Source organism: Leptonychotes weddellii, chromosome 8, assembly GCF_054177405.1.
Source record: "Leptonychotes weddellii isolate Sample4059 chromosome 8, ASM5417740v2, whole genome shotgun sequence".
NCBI classification, from domain to species: domain Eukaryota; kingdom Metazoa; phylum Chordata; class Mammalia; order Carnivora; family Phocidae; genus Leptonychotes; species Leptonychotes weddellii.
This window is the reverse complement of record NC_138376.1, coordinates 72,631,840-72,638,220: the sequence shown is the minus strand read 5'-3', so window position 1 is coordinate 72,638,220 and position 6,381 is coordinate 72,631,840. Positions and strand designations below refer to the sequence as shown.

Sequence of the window (6,381 nt, the reverse complement as noted above, 5' to 3'; positions counted from 1 at the left end):
GTGCTACCTATTGCTTGATAAAGAAATAGAGACATAAATCATGAAGATCAATGTGTCTCCTGAAGAAAGAGACTGTGTTTCACCACGCTCCTCAGGTGCTAGATGTGCTCTGCTATGGGTCCAGCCCAGGGGCTCGCAGCCATGACTGGACCCGGGGAGCTTTTAAACACTGATGCGCAGACTCACCCTTAGAGTTGAGCCTGGTTCTCTAAGGTCCCAGGTACTGGGATTTTGACAAAGTTCTTCAGGTGATTCTCATATACGGTCGTCTTCAATCCGGCCAGCAAATAAGAGGTGCCATTTAGGGGCGCCTGGGTGGCTCAGTCGTTAAACGTCTGCCTTCGGCTCAGGTCATGATCCCAGGGTCCTGGGATGGAGTCCCATGGCAGGCTCCCTGCTCGGCAGGAAGCCTGCTTCTCCCTCTCCCACTCCCCCTGCTTGTGTTCCTGCTCTCGCTATCTCTCTCTCTGTCAAATAAATAAATAAAATCTTAAAAAAAAAAAAAGAGGTGCCATTTATAGGTCTCACTCTGTGCAAAGGACTGTGCTGAACATCTCTTGCACGTAGGGAAACGGATCCTTGGAGGGATGTTATTCGATTGATGTCTTGCTACAAAGCAGAGTTTCACATCCAGTCTATCTGGCTTCTGAACTAGGGGCTTTTAACTTTCTTTGAACATAATCCAAAGTAAGATAAAAAAATTTACATCATAACTAAGAACACATAACATAATGAAACACAAGTGTAACAAACAATACTTAATCTTATTAGGTATGAGGCACACGGATATTCTGTTTTATTTAACTAAAAAAATACTTCTCAAACCCACTAAAATGATCTCACTTGCACTTAGAAACACTATTCTAAACCATGACAGTGCAGATTTCCTTTCTGTTCCAAACACATGGTAGGATCTTTCCTCCATCAATGCCTTCTCATTTTGTTTTTCTCATGTGGCGAGCCCATTTTTTTTTTTTTTTCCCTATGAATTTTTTAAAGACCATCAAGGTGGTTCCTGGCTAAAAAGTGTTTCCCAGACTACTCCAGTTTATGGTGTCTCTTATTTCAAGGCCTATAGGTAACACACAGCTCATCACACATTTTTAAATACTAAATTATATGGTGTATTGTGATTCTCTATAATTGTCTTATAATATCTTAGAAGGTTAATGTCTCCTTGACTAAATTTAACTTCTTTGAGGATAGTGGCCACGTTGTATGCTTCTGTTTCCGTACTTTTTGCAATGCTGAGCACAGAGCTGGGCACATCACAGATGCCAAACAGCTGCACAACCCTAGACAAGTGAATCTCTGAGCTTTCATTTCTTCCATGAAATAAAGGGGGCTGTTTAGCTTCATTCGAAAGTCTCCGCCAGGTTAAGTCTATTTTTCTATGATACATACACACTTCTATAAAATAGAGAAATGAAGGAAGAAAATATGAAACATTTTTGTGAGCAACTACAAGAAAAGTTCTTGTGCGGGAAGAAAAAAGCCTGAAACTGGCATTTTTGGTAGGCAAAATATAAACTCCTGTGTTGTCTGAAAAGATTAAAGAAGAACTCATAGGAGCTGAAAATGAAGTTGGGCCCTGTGTCACTTGGATACTGAAATGTGATTATCTATAGGCCTCATTTCTTTCTCCAGTTGAATGAACACACTGTATAGGTAACAAGACATTTCCACGGGCTCTTATCAGGTTGAATGGATTATATAACACAAAGCGTAATAAGGAATGTGGAGTTGGGGGCATGTAGAAGCAGAGGTATCCTGATTTAGGAAAAAAAATGAATACAATTACAGTTTAGATACTGTTTGTTTGCAAGTGGTTGTGAAATATCACTGAGCACCTTCCCAGGGCTTCTGAGGCCAAAGGATGTGGCTAACTGTAACCCCAAGACCACTGGCATTCTCCTGGTCCTGAGGCTATTGGTGGAGAAGCCAGAGAGGTAGTCAGTCCCTTTGGTGCTGTGTGTGTGTGTGTGGTGGGGAACGGGGGTGGGGGGTGGGGGGTTGGGAGTGGGTCATCTACGGTCTTTACCTACTCAACATTCATTTTCTCTTTATTAGAACAACTAATTTTCCTTTTGGGAACCTCCTCTCTTCCAGTCAGTTCATGTGGTTCAGGTGTACAGGGCGGGGGGCACTAAAGCCATCTCTCTTGATCTTTTTCAGACATAGTCAAGTGACCCCAACCTGCAGTGCATATTTAAATCCATGGTTACAATGCTCAGTTCAGAGATGGGAGTAGGGTCCAAGTTAGTCCAATAAGACTCATTCTTTGGCCTGCTCTCTTGCTAATGGGATCAGTTGCTAAGGAGGCTGGAGGAGAAAGTAAGTCTGGGGCTGTCAATCTAGGCCCTGACTAGAGAAAATAAAACCTGTACAATGAAAGCACAGAACAATATGGAGAGAAACGGAGTCCTAACATTCTTTGATCATCTGGAGGAAAAAAAAAGATTCAAAAAAATAGTAATTCTTCTTTTTCTTCTTCTTTTTTTTTTTTTTTTTTTTGGCAGATCTACTCTTGGGATTTTAAGCATATGAGCCAATACATTCCAACCTCCTCCACTGTAGGTTTTCTTGAGTCACTTTGAGTTGGGTACCAATTACCTCCATTATTCTGACTATATATGTATCATAATAGGAAGATATCCTTCCTCTTGTTCACTGCCAGCCTCCTCTCTCATCTTCATGTTTGCTCCAGGAAGGACCACATCTCCTGCTTTTATAGAGCCCAGGCTTATTTCTTCTCCACATTGTAAGAGAAATTGCTCCAACCTTTTGCACATTGTCTCCCTGCCCTCTTCCTCCACAAATCAGCATGTGCTTGCTATACAGCGGCAGATGGTAGGACTGAGGTCCAGTCTCAGGCAACTATGCCAGTGCTTTTGTGTAAATTAGAATCTACCACTCCCTCTGGGCCCACCCCCCCGGGAGGCAGTTCTTTGTAAGCCCCAGCTGGATCTTAACCCGTTTCCACAAGCCCTCTGCTGCCCACACCCACTGTGAATGTGGTCCGTTCCTAACGTGTTGATGGCTGCTGATGCAGTGTGTCTCTGTGGCATCTCCACACTGCGCATACCTCACTGGTCTCAGCAGCGGATCACAAATGATGATAGCTAGGAAAACAGTATCACTTGTTACTTGAAAGCAGCACTTCCCGGCATCATTTAGATCTTAAGATGGTAACTTTTCTGGAGGGTCTTCCTGAGTTCATTTGGGGATCTTTACAGCCAATCTCTGTTGATGAAAGTCAAAGTCAACAGTTAAGAAATCCAGTTGGAGGCCATCTGGCAATTAGCCACCGGAGAACCGAGCACAGGGTAAAGCAGACATTTGGCAAATCTCCCATGCCCTACACCACTGACACTTTCAGGAATCAGTCTAGGGGCCTCCAAGTGGCCTTTAGTTATTTCAGTCTCCAGCGCTCCTGGGGAGACCCTCATCACTGTGTGGGAGATAGAGGAAGAATATGCGGGACCCACACGAGGAAACGCAATTCCACTGGGCAGTCGCCAGCGGCGCGCAAGGGCTTTGGGGGCGCGGGCGACGGCGGCGCTGCGGTGGGGGCAGGAAGACAGGACCCAAAAAGGATGGGGGCGGTCTGGAGACTGGGCGAAGTTCCAGGGGCAATCCTGGCGCAAGCCAACGGCGAGAGCGGCGCCCCGGTGCCGGGTCCCAGCACTTGTCCTACCTTTGCCCAGGCGGAGGGGTAACCAGCCCTGGCGGAGAGTCGGCGGAGCAGCCGGAAACGGGCGAGCGCGGCAGCCCGGGGACAGCCTGGACGGTGGCTTCGGGAATCGCTTCGTCTCAGCCTGCCCCCTCCCTCTTTATTTGCCTCCGCCCCTTCTCCCCTCCTCCCTCTCTCCTCGCGTCCTAAAACGCGGCGGGCGCCTTTAAGAGGGAGCTTTGGTTACCCTGGGGGCGGGAACCCCTCGGCAGATTGGGAGGCGGCGGCGCTCGCCCGCGATGCTCCTCACTTTCTGCTCCAGCTCCCGCCGCCGCCGCCGCCGCCGCCTGGGTCGCCACCACCGCCTCCTCCGCTTCCTCCTCTTCCTCGAAGCGTCGTTTTTCTGCAGCAGAGAGAAGTGCTATGTCAGGAAAGTTCCGGGAGGGACTGGATGGGGCCATGCTCCCTGGGTTCTTCTGCAGGCGCCAGCGCGCAGCCCTTTGTATGAGGTGAGACTTGGGGTCCTTGGCCCCCCGGACAGGTAGCCGCCCGCGGGGAGCGCTTCGGTCCGCCGCGTTGGGGAGGCTGTGCTGTTGGGCGGAGTGTGTGGCGGAGAAGGAGCTGGTTAGACCGAAGTTGTGCAGGAGAAGCTCGGGTTTTCAGGAAGGTTTTGCGGCTGGACTTGAGTGATTTCGGCAGCCCGCGCCGCACGGTGGGGGCCCGGTCGGGACTCGGTTTCCCGGGGTGCCGCCCGCCTCGCTTCCCGACGCCTCCTGTCGCCATCCCCTGCCCGTTGGAGCAGTTAGGCCTTCTAGGAAACTGGGCGGCTGCAGGTTGGCACCCAGCGCCGGCTTTTTCTCTGCGGGGCTTTCTCCTCCAGAAGCTAAGTGCCGGGAGTGAGAGAAAGGGGATGGAATCCTCTTGAACTTTTACACTGTGCTCTCGTCCCTATTTAGGGGTGAAATTCACCTCGTTTGCCCAAGTCGGGAGGCTCTCTGCGAGCTCCAACAGTTTGAGAGCTTGCCTCTTACATGTGGGTGAGCTTGCGGCGCTGTGTGTCTGTCTTTCAGCCCTGGTCGGTTTTCAGCGTCGCCCGGATTTTAAGTCCTCTCTTCCCCGCCCCTTTTGGGAAACATTCTCTCTCTCTCTTTCTCTCTCTCTCTCTTTAATATCCCTGAGGTTCAGGGTGCTAAACACACACACACACAGACCCACTCCCCAAATATGTTTATGATATGTCCCCTGGGGCTGACCCAAAATTTCAAAGTGATCCTCTAGTCTCTGATTAGATATTTAGACTTGGGCAGGACACTTATGGAATACAGGTATCCCCCGTAGTAGGTATGCAGTTTTTTCGGTGAGGCAAGGTGAGGTTTTAACTATACCGTTTTAAGATAGGATTTTCTCTTTGTTTGTTTATTGGTGAATATGGTTTTCATTATGTCTTAGATTAAAAGGCTCCAACTAATTTTAAGGGTAGTATTTCTAAGAATCATAAAAAAAAAAAAACAACAACCTGAGGTTTCTTGCATAATCTGACATTACTTCAGACAGTTTTACCCTTGGATGAGGTATGTAATATGTATAATTATTTGATGGAACCTAATATATGAGTACATTTATCACACAAATGGGTAAGTTTTCTTTTTTTCATGTGTCCTTGGGTGAAGGAAGCCCATTTTCTCACACCCCCAGGTCTCTACCACACCTGTCTAATCCTGTTTCTGTTCTCTCCACTCACAGTGCATACATCTGGCGTCAGCTGCAAATCAAAGGTGCTGATGAAAAGTCCCTATATTTTGTGAAGTGTTGCATAGCCAGACTTTTAGTGACATAATTGATTACATCATCCAGATTATTTTAAACAGTTAGAATGTGGGAGCTTGTTTGAAGAAAAGAATATAAGTATTTAAATTCTCAGTTATAGGCTTTATGTATAGTCTCTGTGTGAAAAAATATTCTCAAAATAGGGGGTATTGTAGGAAACATTTGTAGTGGGGAAGTTTTGAAAGGAAACCATTCCAGAATAACCATTAATATTATAACATTTTGTTTGGGATATAGATTTTCATCTCTGAGCAAAATTTTGTCACTCTGCTGTCAAATATACCAGAACTGAAACTTAAAAAAAAAAATAACTCACTGTCCAAGTGTTTTCTGAAAATTTGCAGCACACTGACCGTTCTTAGAAAAAAATTTGCTTAGAAAAAGTTACATACTTAAAATCCTCACTGCAGTTATCGTTTTACCTTAAGTTTGCTGGAGTCCAGGCAAGAAAGTACTGCATTCAATGAGAATTTGATGTTCTAAGGTGGATAAGACTTAGTTCCTAGAATATACAATTTTCTAGGAAATTTAGCAATTTTGAGATTTTGTATATGGTTTATTTGATTTGAAATGATTGTTTTATGAATATGCTTTTTTTTTTTTTAAGTCATCTTTACGCCAGATGTGGGGCTTGAACTCACCACCCTGAGATCAAGAGTTGCATGCTCTACCTACTCAGCCAGCCAGGTGCCCCTGAATTACTCTTCTTTTCTTTAAGATTTCATTTATTTATTTGACAGAGAGAAACACAGCTAGAGAGGGAACACAAGCAGGGGGAGTGGGAGAGGGAGAAGCAGGCTTCCTGCCAAGCAGGGAGCCCGATGCAGGGCTCGATCCCAGGACCCTGGGATCATGACCTGAGCCGAAGGCAGATGCTTATC

At 46.3% G+C, this 6,381-nt stretch overlaps 1 protein-coding gene across 4 annotated transcripts in view; it reads left to right on the top strand.

Moving 5' to 3' along the window:
- Positions 1-3,722: 3,722 nt before the first annotated feature.
- GPR63 (G protein-coupled receptor 63) overlaps positions 3,723-6,381 on the top strand; it is an 85,822-nt gene continuing 83,163 nt past the window's right edge. For all 4 annotated transcript variants that reach the window (XR_014147814.1, XR_014147815.1, XR_014147816.1 and 1 more), the window contains exon 1: positions 3,723-4,182. The gene's annotated coding sequence lies outside the window, so the exon portion shown is untranslated. The remainder of the gene's footprint in view (positions 4,183-6,381) is intronic.